General features: G+C 34.9%; 1 pseudogene; it reads left to right on the top strand.

The window, feature by feature from the left end:
• The first annotated feature begins 472 nt into the window (after window positions 1-472).
• The window catches only part of LOC131900190 (probable ATP-dependent RNA helicase DDX5), a 42,070-nt pseudogene continuing 25,702 nt past the window's right edge, over window positions 473-16,840 (top strand).

Below are 16,840 nucleotides of genomic sequence, written 5' to 3'. Positions count from 1 at the left end.
TAGTGAGTGCTCACATAAGAATAATGATAGTGCAGTGATTTATTCTCGGGGGGTAAATTGTAAATATAACACAGAGTAATAATAGACAGCTGTTTAGACATATTTTAAAAGCTAGAGGAGCTAAAGTTAGAGCAGAAGCAAGTATGTAAGTCACGAAGGTTTGAGTTTGTGATTTTTTTTCAATACTGAGAAAGTAGTTTGGAAGTGTGAACATCTGGGTATGTTGTGTAGTTTGAGTGAGTTATGGCATGAGTCTGAGTGAGTGCTGAGTACAGATAAAATTTTGGGGAAGTTTGGGAAATACAGCCTTTAGGTATGGGGATATTGTGAAGACTTAGAATAAAGTCACTTAGGATAGAGCAAGCATGCCCTTTGGTTTCCTGAGCCTGGGATATTGGACACAGACACACAGAGGAAAAATGGAAAGCAGCCTCCATGACTGAGCACTCACTGCGAAACTAGAAGTCTGAAAATGAGCAGCAGCTTCAGAAGCCTTCACCGTCGCCGCTGCCAGCAGCAGCAGCAGCAGCAGCAGCAGCAGCAGCAGCAGCTCTTCAGGCCCAGCATAGCTGAGACCCGAGGGGCATCATTGCATTACCCACAGCTGGGAGTGCCAGTGAGAGTAACAGGTCTATGCGCACTTTCTGCCATGGAGGACCTTCAGCAGGGAAATCACAGATGGCTGAGATGTTTTAACAATGATGATTTAAAAGAGTTGGGACGAGTAGTAGAGGCTGAGCACCCAAGGGCGAAGCAGCAGCAGAGATGGTGCTGTGGACCCAGGGGAAACTGCTGGCTGAATTTGAACTAGAACAAGAAGGGGTATATGAAAGTATTTGGAGGGAGAAAAGGGAATGGAGATTGGTATCATTGTATTATGATCTCAATAAATTAAGAAAAATAGAAAGCCCAAGTTCTATTCCTATTTAGCTGGGTGTTATAAGGCAAGTAAAATACATTCACTTTCTCTAATATTTTTGACAATATTTCTGAGGAGATGACTAAATGTCTACTTAGACAGGGAGTCAATGCAAAACAAAGTAAGGACACAACCCTAGTCCAACTTGGTGACACAATGAATTTATTGGAGTTACAGACAGGAGTATGGGCAAGGAGTTTCTTATAGGAGCTGAAATTACTCAAAGAAAACTGTATCACCAAAATCCACCACAGCATGGATGGCAGCCCATAAAAGCTGGAAACCTGGAGCACACTGCACAGCCAGCATGGAGCTTAACCAATTGGAAGGTGTGCTTTCTAGGTAACTTATAGTTTGTTATACCTCATCTACAGCTTGGCAGGTATCTGCTCCTTCCAGGAAGCTCAGATGGTCTGAGCCTTTTTGAGGCAGCATGGCTTACTTGAATGTATGTCACAGTAGTATTATTGCTTGGGAAGAATGGTGTCCAGTGCATTTCATCTGTTTCATGGAATTCCTGAAGCTTCAGAGTTGTTACTTCCTGAGCTTAAGGAGTTTTCCTGCAGCAAAGACTGTTTCACTTTCCTTTAGAACATCCTGCATCTTAATGAACCTTGCCCCAAGATGTAAAGTTTTATTTTTCAGGAAATGGTTGTATTATACATAAGTTTTTCAACTGTAAAATGCAAGATAAGCATTATACAAAGTTGGGGGAGGGACAGAGTGGGAGAGCAATGAAAGAGATATCTTTATAGAGATACACATTATGGGGTAAGGGAGAAACCTGGTGCTAAGGAAATTCCCAGGAATCCACAAAGATGACCCCAGATGAGACTACTAGCAATAGTGGTAAGGGTGCCTGAACTGGCCTACCCTGGTAATCACATTGGTGAATACTGTAGACGAATTTCTAAACAGTCTTAGTAAATAAGAAACACAGAGCCAAATACAGGGGTAATAGCCAAAGAGATCAGAGAATTAGCAAAGAGTCACAGCTACCTTATCTTACCACCTCACCATCATTGCTTCTCCAGAGAGAGCTTCTTCCTGTCTGACTTGTGTGTTTATTGTTTTCTTGTTCTGCCTTCTTATTGGCTCTAAGCCCAGCCACATGACTTCCTTATCACTGCCTGTCTATACAGACCTCCAGATCTCTATGGTTGGTTGGTACTGGGATTAAAGGCTCATGTCACCACTCTTGGCTGTGTCCTTGACCACACAGAGACTCTTCCTGCCATGTGATTGGATTAAGGGTGTGGGCTACCACCACCTGACTTCTGTTCCTGGCTCGTTATGAACTCTGATCTCCAGGCAAACTTTATTCATTAACATACAAATAAAATCACATTTCAGCACAATTAAAATATCAGCACAGAATAACCTAACTGTCATCATAGAGCCTTCATCAAGTAACTAATGGAAGCAGAGGCAGAGATCCACAACCATGCACCAGGCCCAGCTCTAGGAGTCCAGTCGAAGAGAGGAAGGAGGGATTATATGAGCAAGGGGGATCAAGATCATGATGAGGAAATCTACAGAGACAACTGAGCTAAGCTCAAAGGAACTCGCGAACTTTGGACCTACAGCTGTGGACCCGAAAAAGCCTGTTATACCACTTTCTTCAATTCTTTGGTTTTTAAAAAAGTTTTTACTGTTAATTTTCTTGTGAATTAAATTCTATGCTAGATTTAAGAGGAAAGTATAGCAAGACTATAAGGATAGTCTAATATATACTTAGTGGTAAATAAAAGTTTTGATGTTGATAATGATGGTAATGATAAATGTAATCATAATTAAAGGGATCATGATTCACTTCTATATAGCCAGTTTGTGAGAAAATTATTCGATGGATGTTCTTCAAAACAGTAAAACAAACACTCAGGAGATAGTAGTGAGTGGATTATAAAATTATGAAACTTGTTAAAGAATGAAGAATGAAACTGGGATACATGTTGTACAATAAATTACTTTAACCATTTTTTTCTTTGCAGAGGTTAGTATGCTTTATATGATTTCCATTCTTCCCAAGAAGTATTCAAAATTATACTCAAATCCCTTTCTACAAACCAAATTCCACCATTTTCATTCTGAGTCCAAACTTTAGACTATGTTTTAAAAACTTTTATTTTTATGGCAAGTTTTTGAGATTTTCATTTATCAGTATTTTATTTACTTCACTATTTTCATCTGATACTCTCTCCCCTCTACCTTCTATCATGTCCCACCACTCCCACTTAAATCCATGTCATATCTTAACTAAGCTTTACATATATATATTCCTTCTGAGTAAATTTACCTGTTTGTGTGTGTGTGTGTGTGTGTGTGTGTGTGTGTGTGTGTGTGTGTATGTGTGTGTGTGTGTGTGTGTGTGTGTGTGTGTGTTTACGGCTGACCACTTGGCATTGGGTTCATTATTAGAGCCCTGTAACTAAATAAGATTGATACTACCTCTCTCAGCAGCTATTTATTTTCTGTAGCTTTTGGTCTATGCGTGGGACCTTGTAAGATTTTCCACATCCACGTTGGCTGTCAGCTGGTGTTACTATTATGCAGATCATGATAGTGAGCACATTCTTGAGATTTTTTTTTGGTTGTACATCTCTGACATATACAGAAGACACTATTCCATAGCAGACATCATGGTCCTTGGCTCTCATAATCTTTATTAATAGCATAATTTAAAGTTAACTTGGCATTGATTAAAGCAGTATGTGGGTTTCTAAAAATGGTGGACTGAATATTTAGTGTAAATATCTTTAATAAAATACTAAAAGTTTCAGGAAAGTGATGATGTCAATACATGAAAAATCACTAGAATGTTTAGCTTTTGTAAGTTGGTAGGGTAAAACTAAGGGAAATAACAGAAAATAGAAGCGAATCCATGGTTTCTTTCAATAACAGAGCAGTGGAGAAGTTGAGATCAAAATGATTTATAGGTAAGGCATATGAAAATTAAAATTAGATTCTTTTTAATAAATTTGAAAGCCATAAATTAATGTATATCAAATTATATCATTTTACCTACATAAATAAAGATAAATGAAAATATAATTGTAAAATAAAATTAAAGTTGAAATGGATATGTTTGTTATCAGTTTATCTTCTTGATAGACAATAGTTTGAATCAGAAAACAGTTCCAAATCCAAACTATAATGAGAAAATAAAAGAGAATTACAATGCAATTACAGTTATGCAATGATTAAAGTCCTCAAAAGAAAGAAAAATGGCAAATGAGACAGAAATTTTCACATGCATATAGAGTGTAAATACCCTGATAAGTTACTACAATATGGCCGGGCGGTGGTGGCGCACGCCTTTAATCTCAGCACTTGGGAGGCAGAGCCAGGCTGATTTCTGTGAGTTTGAGGCCAGGCTGGGCTACCAAGTGAGTCCCAGGAAAGGCGCAAAGCTACACAGAGAAACCCTGTCTCGAAACCCCCCCCCCCAAAAAAAAGTTACTACAATATGGCAATCTGTGTGAATACTTTGAGTTGGAAATGTGGATGTATGCTGAAGTAACATTATACTGACTTGCACAGGTTATATTTAGGAATATAATTGCATATACTTATGAGTAAATGCTTGTAACAGCAATTAATGAAAAACGAGACATAAATTTGAAAAAAAGATCTAGATGGGGTATATGGGAGGGTTTCATGGGAGGTAAAGGAAGGAAGAAATGATATAATTATAATCTCAGAACTATAAGAAAGAAAAAAAATAAATAAATAATTTGAGTCCCAATATAATGTGGATATAATCTTTCAGTACTGAATTTAATCTTCTTTTGACAAACTAATGTAAAATGTTTCTAATATTCTCCAAGAGTGTCCAATGTGCACCTTACAGGATATATGTGTTTCAGGATAATCATAAATGTACCCCAACACATTTGTAGATGATTGCATCATATTGCAGTAGAAATGTTTGAACATGCTTGTTGTGCATTAAAAGTCTTCCAATGTCTTCAACTGTTTATGGATTTGTATACTGCAAAGTAGAAGGAGCTTTTGGGCACTATAAACTGATACTGGGTATGCCCTTGAAGTGGTACCTTAACATACGCAATACTACTGGAGATAGTTCTAAAACAAATAAGGCCATGCACCAGGAACTACTTCAATCTAATGTAGTTTACTCCTCAATTTACTTTAGTACTAAAGTCAAATAAAGACTGCAAAAAATAAAATTATAGATCTATGACTGTGATGCGCATAAATGAAAATATACTTAATAAGACTTGAAAAGTTGAATTCATATCCCATCATTTTCATGCATCGTAAACAAGTGAGATCACTCCTAGAAAATGAGAGATGTTCAATATTTACAAATCAGTAAAATATTAAATCCAGTTAGAACAGAAGGAAAACAAAATGATATAATTTTCTCACTAAATTCAAAATAATAATCTGCCATCATGACACATCATTTGAATAAATTTTTGAAGTTGTTTCCAGAGAGGATTAATTGCAGGAGAGGGGATGAGTGGTAAGTTCTGTGTAAGTGGCATCATCCCACAGGCTCAGAGTTTAAATTGCAAAATGTAAAAAGAAGAAAGTCACTTGAATATTAGTGTTATTTTGCTTATTCACCTACCATGATATAAATTGGTTACCCCCTTCTTATCTTGATAAAAATAAAAACATGTACAGTTTTGCTTGTAAATTTCGATATAAATTATTAATAATAAAAACCTTATTAAAGCATTGGCAAAAGGATAAGTATTTTTTAAGACTTGATAATTCTATACATAGTAAATATTTTAAAGTAACATGAATCTACTTTTAATATAATTAAAGTGGATTAGTTGAAATAAAAATGTTCAAGAATACCAGGTTTAACTAAAGGGATAGTACAATGGGTAACCTCATATATAAAGAGCAGCAATTTAATGTTTCACAATTTAACTTTTGTAAGTCTTTGACACCATCACTGAAAGTTGTAGACAGCACATATATGTTGAGTTTTCAATTCTCCTCATAAATATATGCCTGACAAATATGATTTTACATGTTTTACCAAAACTGTGCGAAGTAGCTTAGAATGATAATTATAATAGCCATAAATAGTAAATAAATGCAATAAATAACAGTTACTATTAACTTTGAAAAAATGTTAAGTCATAACACTATGTAGTTCAATGATATCATAGAATTCCACAATAATTATCCTATATTAATTCATTTATTTAATATCAGAAATTAAAAAGTGCATTTCTATGAAGGTGAAAATAAGACAAAACACCTGGGTGTTTGATTGTTTGTCAATTTTTTTTTGTTTAGGGAGTTTAGCATAACAGTTTCCTTGGGGATATAATGTAAGGAGAATCTACTAGAAAACTATCAGTCCTATTTCTTTAACTGGATAAGGGAAATATGACTGTGCCTGTAAGATATATCAAAATGCACTTTATTTTTTTTACTTTTTACTAATATAAGCTCTCTTTAAGTATGATTCTTGGTCATAAGTTTTCATTTATTTTTTTATTACAACATTTCTCCCTTTCCTTTTCTAAACTTCCCATATGCCCACTGTAGTCGAAAGTTTCTCTGGTCCTGCCTAGCTCCACAGTTGGGATGGATCTCTCCCACCTGTGTCCTGTAGCTGCTAGGTACCAAGTAAACACAAAGAGGCTTGTATTACTTAATAACCAAATAGTCTATGGCAGGCCTTTTTGTAGCTAGCTCTTTCATCTTAAATTAACCCATTGCTATTAATCTATGTTTTACCATGTGTTCTGTAGCTTACTGGTCTGTAGGCATGTTGTTGTTCCTTTGGTGGCAACTGGCATCTCTTCGCTCTATGCCTTTCTTCTTCCTCTCTCTCACTTCAATTTCCTGTCTGGCTATAACCTGACTCACCATAGGCCAGAGCAGCTTCTTTATTAACCAACCATAGCAACACATATTCATAGCATACCAAAATATATCCAATTGCACTTCCCCTTTTCTGTCTAATCAAATAGGAAAGTTTTAACTTTAACATAGTAAAATTACATACAATAGAACAGTTATCAAGCAAGAATTATAGTTACAGTGTCTAGTCAATTTGTATTTGGCAAAATTAAAGAAAATACTCTATTATCTATCTTATTTTTGTAAATCTAAATTTTCATATCTAATTTACCTTCATCATAACCAAGAAAAACTGTAATTATAACTATCTAGTCTTCAACTACATCAAAGGCCTCAGAAAGATACAATAATACCTGAGTAAACAGGAAATGCATTGTAAGTAACTTCTAAAAATCTAGAATGACAGAGATATCTGGCTGTCTGGACAGTCACCCAAAGTTCCTCTGCAACCTTGGGGCATCTATCTTTAGCTTACAGGCCTAGAGTCTCTGGCAGACTTTTTAGTGAAGCAGGAAATTTGGAGGATCATCTTGCCTATTGGCAAAGTTCATCAGTTGCTTCTCCTGTGTCCTGCAGACTGTCTGGCAGTTTCTTCTCTGAAGCAGGAACCTGAAGGATCATCTTGTCTTACAAATTTCAGTGGTCACTGAACTTTGGGTCCTGCATGTCCAGTTTATAGAACATACTGTCAAGCAGTCCAGACAAAAGCAGTTTCTTGCCCAAATGGCTAACTTTTGCCATAAAGATGACAAACTCCATACGGAGTGTCTTCGATGCCCATCTTCTTCTTTGAAGTCTCAATGTCCAGAAAAGTCATTTGAAATGCCATATTCTGTATGTCTTTGAAGTGTTTGAAGATTACCTACCTAATCAGAATATACATTTATATACATAAACAACTTAACTAACATAACTATAAGTTTGATTATCCTTGATGACTATTAATCTGTATTTCTTAATTACATATTGCAATTTTAAATGAGCTGTACATACCTTAAATAAGAGTAGAAATATACATATGTTATAACAAAATTAACTTTAAATTTGTATCAATAAACTAAAATCCATAACAATATAAAACATTTTGAATAAGTTGCTGCTCTTTAAAAGTAGATTTAGTAACATACCCTTTCATTCTATCATATCTGTAATATCCCCTTTTCTTTTTTAGAAAGAGGTTTCATTTATAATAAACCTCCTTTACATAAAAATGAACATTTATAGCCGGGCGGTGGTGGCGCACACCTTTAATCCCAGCACTCGGGAGGCAGAGCCAGGCGGATCTCTGTGAGTTCGAGGCCAGCCTGGACTACCAAGTGAGTTCCAGGAAAGGCGCAAAGCTACACAGAGAAACCCTGTCTCGAAAAACCAAAAAAAAAAAAAAATGAACATTTATAAACAATATTTTGGGAACTTGGGTGTAGCTTTGCATACTACTTCCTGCTGGATGGAGCCATTGGTAATAATATGAAGATCCTGAAAAAATTAAGAATTATGGTCAAATCCTGATGGGAATAGTGTGTGAGGCTGCATTGTCTGAGCCAGTTGCCTTAAAGGTGTTCTGGATGTTGGATCATCTGGGCCATAGTGTCATCAAAGATCTTTCAGGAGGTCTTGGCTGATCAAACCATATTAGCCTGGAAACAATCCACAGATTCTCATCTTCTGTGGAAACAAAAGCAGAACCTCCTTTTCAAAGCAACATATTCTTAGACACAAACTTTGAAGTCAAGAAACCTAAAAATACCTAAAAACCAATATAGAAATCAGCAGCCTTTACAATCAAATGTCTTTCTGCAGTTAAAAGTCCCAAACACAATATATTCCAGACTCTCTGTATGATTTCCATCTTTATGTGGCTTATTTTTATATTACTTTTACTGTCTCTTTAAAGACTTTATTTTTTAAAACTATCTATTTCTTTATGTAACTGTCTATATTCCCTTTTCTCTCTCTTTCAAGCCTATGTACATTTTTGCACACATTGTAAACAGTTTAGAATTTTATTCCATCTAAATCTGTCTCATTGTGAATCTATAATCCTTCTCTGACCAGGAGAGATTTTAAACTGTTAAGCTGTGTGACTAGGATGAAAAGCAGCAGCCTTGTCTGCTGACTCTGCCCATCTCAGCTTTTTAGCATGGCAGGGGTACCCAGGAGAGTCACGCTCAACCCTGCCAAGTCTGGGGTCCATGCTGCTATCAGGTAGCATGCAGCTGGTCCATAACCCCTTTTTGTCTGTATGAGTAAAGGCTAAATCCACCATGCTGTGTGCTGCACAGATTGGAGACAGCTCTGTGTACCTAGGCGGGAATCCACCATGCTGTGCTCAAGCCCAAATGCTGCAGTGTCCATGTACTAGCCTCCCTAAGACATGAAGTTGGAGGCTGTTTTGGGCTCTGTTTTAGAATCTGTTATTAAGTTCTCTTGGGTTTTAGGTGAAAATTTGAGCCCCACGTTGGGCAGCCAAATACCAGCACTAAACATAGAGGTCTGGAGGTCTGTACAGACAGACACAAAGTGATGTAGCTGGGCAGAGAGAAGAAGTGAGATGTAAGACAGAAAGGAATATAGGCGTGGGTATACAGGAAGTAGGTCTTTTTGCCTGAGGATTTCCAAGTGGTAAGAACATGGCTGGCTTCTTCCTGCTTTTCTGATCTCTCAGTTTTTACCCCAATATTTGGCTCCAGGTTTTTTTTAATTAATAAGATCATTTAGGAATCCATTTTATAGCCCACCCTTACTCTTTTTCAAATTCATAGCTTCTTTTTTATTAATTATGATTACATGAATGGTTTTCTCACTATATGTAAATAAAACCTGCTCAAATTGTATAATGATACTGATATGCTTGCTTTCAAGGCTGACCATTTGTTATCAGATAACAATTTGGTGTGTTCTTCTCTGGAGAAGACTATGTCTCCCACTACTGGAATTTCTTAGTTGCCTGTAGTACTTTGTGTACAGTTGAGGCCTCATAATATTTTTCTTCTCCACTTCAGTATGTCTATTGTTATTATCGTCATTCAGTCTGCATTTTGGTGAGACTTTATAGTTGTAGCTTCTGATATTACTAGGAGATATAGTCTCATAGGAAACTTGTGATCCTCCAGCTTTCATAATCTTTTCAACTTCTCTTCTAAAATGTTCGCTGAGCTTTAGGTGCAGGATAAATTCTTTACCAAAAATAAGCTTTCATCGTTGCCAAGGGACCAAAATAAATTTAAAATTATTTTCAAGATGTAGAATTTTATCTATAAGTGTAACTAAATAATTTGTGAGAGACATTGTCACTAAAATAATGTGTTTTCAATTGAGAACCTATGAATATACTTTCTTAGTCTAGCTTTCAGCTCTCAGTATAAGGTTAGATATATAGATAAACTGTTTGATCTTTTAAATTTAATTTGGGATATACTTTGGCATAACTCTGAATATTACATAGATATGTTAGTCATTTTGAAAGTATTTTATGTAGTTATTTACTTACTAGGAGACTATTACTGGTTCACCCCCCATTTGGAAAGGCAAAATGAATAAAATGTTTGAATAAAATAAATTAAGTACTCTGTCATCAAACTTCCTAAAGTAAAAAGGGATGAACAGAATGAAAAATATTGTGAAAAGACTATTTCTTCATTAATTTCATTAGTTTTACTGTATAGTATATGTGGCTAATCCAGAGTTGTCCTCTGTTCACATCTCAAGTCAACATTTCATGTTGTCCATTATTAATTCTGTTAACTTAAACAAAGATTGAGATTATTTTTGCTACTATATACTATCTCTTTTCATATAAAAATCAAAGTTAGTATTAAGAAATGATCTGCCTAAATTTGTATCTCCTTTAGTAATGAGTCTTGAAAGAATGCTTATCATTTAATCTCTTATTAAGCCATAATCACAATAGGTTGTAGATTATAACATCATCTTTATAGATTATAACAATATCAATTAATGCCTTGAAGCAGCCTATATAGGTTACATGTATACATAATCATTATGGGTGTTTATACCATAACTTATATCCTATAACTACTTCAAAATACAACAACTATACACCTTGTAATACAAGCTTAATCTTCATAATATAATTGAAAAATAATAGAATACATTCATAATTCGAAATTTTGGGAGAAGTCTGCCAGAGTCCTGCTCTGACCTGTCAAAGAGTTCTTGGGTGGAGGAGAGAGGAATGAGGAAATGAGGAACGAGGAAATGAGGAAATGAGGAAAAGATTAAAAGAGACAATAAGAAAGAAGGAGACACAGGATAGCTTGGAAGGGCCCTGGGTCAATCAATACCCAGTTGCCTCAAGATTTATTCCAAAAGGCTTTTTATACAATGCCAAGGGGCAAGGCAAAAGACTTCCCCCTTTCAAGATCAAAGCACAATGTACAGCCAAGTATAGACCCTTCAAAACACCTGGTAACCATACCCTTGGCCAAATCATCCCATTATGCAGCCCTGCTATGTAAAGCAAGCTCAGATATTCTCTGACCTCAAGTAAAGTCTCACTAGGGAGCCCCTATGGGCCTCCACAAAATTTATGTTATTTAAAATATAAGGTTAATTTCTTCATTAATTTCACTTTCGTTTATTATACAATATATGTGGCTTTCCCTTTCAAACAAAAATATTCACAAAAATTGAAAGGTCTATTTCTTGGGAAAAACACTCAGGTACTCAATTATTTGGAGTTTTCTTATTTGAAATATATAAGAATTTATCTTATGTGTTTGCTTTATTTATGGAAATCAATTTTACCTACAAATGGATAATCAGAAAAGATAGTTCTTTCTATAAATATTGATTCAATGACCTAGCAACTTCTGGAGTTCATAGAGATTAGTGAGTGCTGTGGGATGGTCTGTATGTCAAGTGTGTTGCTGATTGGTCAATAAATAAATCACTGATTGGCCAATGGCTAGGCAGGAAGTATAGGCGGGACAAGGAGGAGAATAAAGCTGGAAAGTGGAAGGCTGAGTCAGAGACACTGGCAGCCTCCATGATGACAAACAGCATGTGAAGATGCCGGTAAGCCACAAGCCATGTGGCAAGGTATAGATTAATGGAAATGGCTTAATTTAAGATAAAGAACAGTTAGCAAGAAGCCTGCCACGGCCATACAGTTTGTAACCAATATAAGTCTCTGTGTTTACTTGGTCGGGTCTGAGCGGCTGTGGAAATGGCAGGTGATAGAGATTTGTCCTGACTGTGGGCCAGGCAGGAAAACTCTAGCTACAAGTGAGATTTTTGCAAAATTTTATCTGTTGTTCACTTTAAGAAGAAAAAAAATATGTCTAATCTATCAGAAGCAAGAGAACATTTATGCCAATCTATGGGAAAGAAAAAAAAAAACTTCATGAAAGCCCTATAAGAAAAAAAATTACTCAAGAAATTTTTAAAAAGTCAGAGTTTCCTTCCAACAGACAAATGGGGCTTACTACATTACAATCTAAAACACTGAATTTAGTCTTATTTTAAGATTTATTTTTATTATTTATTAATGTGTCTGTATTTTGTAGGGTTGGACATGTTCATATGGGTGCCTGAAGAGCCCAGAAGAAGTTGGATCTCCTGGAGCCAGTTACAGATAGATTGTGAACCACCTAATGGGTTAGATATCAAACCCAAGTTCTGTGCAAGAGCAGTAAGTACTTATAACTTCTAAGCCATCTTTTTAGGTCCCAAAACACTTAATTAGAAGGTAATATGATTTGTCATTGGAAGTGATTGAACAAATAGAGACAATGGTATCTGAATTGGTAAGGGATGAGTTTATTAAGCTATACAGTGATCTGAAGTAATTTATCACAATAAATATTTAAACTTGTCCAGCCTTGATATGAGTATTTTTGCCTTGTCTTATTGTACCTTGTTTTGTCATGTTTGATTGTTGTCTTTTGGAGGCCTGTGCTTTTCTGAAGGGAAATGGAGGGGGAGTGGGTCTGTATGGAGAGGAGAGTTGGTGGTGGGAGCTAGAAGAAGTGGAAGGGGAGGAAAATGTTGTCAGAATGTAATATATGAGAGAAGAATCTATTTTTAATTACAAAATGCCTTGAACTTCAAAAATAAATCAAATGTATCATAACAACAAAATTCTGTACATATAAAAGATTAGAAATAAAAAGTCTAGTATAACTATGGATAATCTAAAGTTCAAAAATTAAGAAAATATAATATGAAAATAATCGTAAGGAAATATGATTTTTTTCTAGCCATATAACAATTTCAATTAATAAAAAGAAAGCCCATGAATTTGGAAGAGAGTGAAGAGGAGTGAATGTGACAAAAGTAGATAGAAATGGAAGAGGAGAATGATGTAATTATATCATAACCTGAAAGAGTATTTTTAAAAATTGCAAAATCTAAACTTTAGTTTTTCAGGTACTTCAGTGAAGTTTACGAGTTTTTTGTTGTTGTTGTTATTTTTTTGTTTTTTTTTTTCCATATGGAGTTTTCTTTTATTGTGACAAAGTTAGCCACTGAGCAAGAAACTCCCCTTGCCTCAACTTCTGACAACACGCTGTCCAAACTGAACAAGCAGGACACAAAAGAAGTCAACTACCAAACTTTCCCAAAACAGGGTAGTCCTTCAAAAGTTTCCTGCTTCACGAAAGAAGTCTATCAGATATTCTAGGCCTGTAGGCAGAAGATGGATGCCTCAACATTACAGAGGAAACTTGGATGACTGTCTAGGCAGACAGATGTCTCTGCAGTTTCTATAGTTTTGGAAATTGCTTGCTCTGCATTTCCTGTTTACTCAGGTAATATATTGTATCATTCTCAGGTCTCTGATGGAGTTGAAAATACTCTATTATCTTTTGTATCTCGATGAATCCCAAGTTTTATACCTAAACTACTTTTTATCGTAACTTGTATTACCATTTAAAAAATATCATTTTATCTATTATCTTTTGTATCTCAATGAATCCCAAGTTTTATACCTAAACTACTTTTTATCGCAACTTGTATTACCATTTAAAAAATATCATTTTAGATCTTAAAACATCTTCTCAGATAAGTTAAGCTTTTATGTTTCACAACTTTATAAACTTTACATATCTTATATAAATTTTTTTTTTCTGAATTCAGAAACAAGAAAAATTATAAAACTGTAACTATCTAGTCTTCAACTCCATCAGAAGTTCACGAGTTTTAAGCAGAGAAGTAAAGATTTTCACTACGAAGGGTAGAATAGAACAAAAATAAATGAGAGGCATCACATAGAAACATTAAACATTTATTGTAATAATCCAAACAACAGACAATTAAGTATATGAACTCAGTAAATAAATTATATGTGTGTAATGAATTTGGCCAATAGATACCCATATAACTTTCCATATTACAACTCTATTTCGTGTAGACAAATTTTCCTCCATCTGTAGAAAATATGATATATATATATATGTATATATATATTATCAGTTGTGATTTCATCAATTATTAGCTATACAACCTTGGACAGGATAATTTTTGTGCCTTTTTAAAACTTTAGAATGGGAAATGAATATATATTCATACATAAATACATATATATATAGTTCATGGTGATATTGAAATGATATAATATGTGCCAATCTACAATCAAGATTTGTTTTAACCATTGCCATACAGTAGTATGAATATAGTTTCCTTTAAGATGCATTTCCTTGATAAAGGAAAATGTCTCAGCAGGTAAAGGATCTTACTACCAAGCCTGAAAACTGAGTATGGTAGAAGGACAGAACTAACTTCCACAAATTGGCCTCTACAAGTGTGTGATAGTGTGAGCACCTCACTACATACAAGATAAATATAATTCAAATTTCTTTTAAACTAATCTTAAGTCAATAAGGCTTTTTTTTGAACTTACAAAATCATACCTGGCATATTGAGTAACAGGAGGCACATTTTTATTATTCATTTATTTATTTTAAAACTAATTTATTAATTGACTGCTTCATATATATATATATATATATATATATATATATATATATATATAAACATTCTGTTCACACTCATCCCTATTCTCTCTTTGAATCCCCACTTTCAGTTCCACCATTTTTCCATCAAGCCCCAATCCTACCCTCATGGATTTTGTTTTGCTTTTGCTTTTTCTTTTGATTTATGATCCATGTGATTAAATCAGAGTCACTGGTGTGCTAATCAGTAGGAAGCTTTGTATGGGACAATGAGCACATTGCTAGTAGCTTATGTTGATTAGTACCTGGCCACATGAACCCATTTTCAATCTCTGAGTGAATATTTTACAGTCTCAGCCTTTTGTAGGCCTTATTCAGGCAACTGTTTAAATTCAAGTGTACCTTAGCGTTATGATGCTCATGAGACGGTACTTCATTCCCTCCCTTCTTACTACTTAGCTCTTATATTCTTCCTTGTCCTTTTGTCACATTCTCTGAATCTTGGAAGAAGTGATACGGCTGCACCTTTTAATGCTGACACTTGTTTTCAGCACCTTGATCATCCATAAGTCTCGACATTAACTACCATTTACTGCAAAAAGAAGCTTCCTTGCTAAAGGTGAAGCATAACACAAGCCTGTGGTTATAAATGTAGCTACTTCAAAGCCTGTTTAACAGCATGTCTGTTTAGCAAATGAATAGTAGTAAGTTCACGCTTAGTACCTCTGACCTTCCCTGCTATGGGCCTTTGACCAGGTCCATGATATTGATAATGAAAGCCCTTTTATATACCTATCCTCAAAGCCAATCAGAAATCTGTTGTTTACTCCATAAACATTGTACTACTATTGCACAAGTTGCTGCTGTTGCCTAGCAAGTTGGTATTGTAGCATGTAAGGTCTAAAGACAAGAAGACCATTGCCAACTTTTCTCCCGTAGCTGCATATAAGAGAACTTCTGATACTTGGAAGGTAAGCAATCAGGAAGAAATCTTCATGCTAAACTCCAGCAAGTTTCCTATGTATTTTGAAAACAAGGTGTGTGGTGTCTTCAGCAATAGGATTTTGCCATCCTGTTCTCTTGGGCATACAATGACAATGGGTCTATAGTTTTAAGGTTCACTATGTTTTTATTGAAGAACAATTCTTATGGAGGTGTCCTGCATTTAGCATTAGAATTTTTGTTTAATAACCCAAGGTTCCTGGGATCTGCATTATCCATCCATGCATAATACCTCCATACCAATACTTTTTTTAAAAAAAATATGTTTTTAATTAGCTTATACAGTAATGGCTTTCCGTGTGACTTCATATTTCTTTAGTTTTAGTTAATCCACCTTCTGTTGAGCATCTTCAATAGAAATCACATTGTTCTTTGTTTATTTTCACTGAGCAAATTTCTATATTTACAAAACCTTACATTTTCCTTAGAATGAGAGCTGCAGAGATCTTACATAATTACTGAGGTCTCAACTGTAAAAATAATAGTTATTAAATTAAGAGTGATCTGAGAGTCCCTGTTTGGCTGTATTACTCACTATAAAGGAGTAGGAAAATTTGCTATTTGATTGCCATAAAGTTTAGTTTTAAAAAGCAATTTAAATTAAATTGAATATAGAAGATGAAATGAAACTTAACAATAACCCTAATTCAACTTTTAGATAACAGAAATGTTGAATTGAAAGATGCTTAATTAGCTTTACAACTGTGTTATATTATGCGTTTTCTTCAGAGGAATATGAGTTTTCTGCAGAGGAAGTTCCTTAATGGTGGCAAACTGTAATCTTTGTACTCATTGTGTTGGTGTTTACAATAAAGATTTGGCATCTTTATTCAAAGTGAGTATTGGTATTATTTTAATGAATTATGTGTCTGACTATAGATTTAGTATAATGCTGGAATTAAAGAATGAGAAACTGTTGCTTCCTTTCAGTTTGAAGGCTTCTTTAAATGTGCAATGGAACTCCTCAGTAACAGTGTCTAGGACGAGACTTTGTTGGTAGCTGTTTTACTGTAAATTCAATAGCATATTTCTTATAAATTTAATCTGGGTATTTAATAATTTAGTTTAGGTGTAGCATGAATCTTAAAAGGTCTTATTAAATAAGAAGAAACCTGGAGTCAGGTACTGGGGTCAACGCTGGAAGATCAGA

Source organism: Peromyscus eremicus, chromosome X, assembly GCF_949786415.1.
Source record: "Peromyscus eremicus chromosome X, PerEre_H2_v1, whole genome shotgun sequence".
Taxonomy (NCBI): Eukaryota; Metazoa; Chordata; class Mammalia; order Rodentia; family Cricetidae; genus Peromyscus; species Peromyscus eremicus.
The sequence above is the reverse complement of the archived record's forward strand: the minus strand, read 5'-3'. Positions and strand labels throughout refer to the sequence as shown.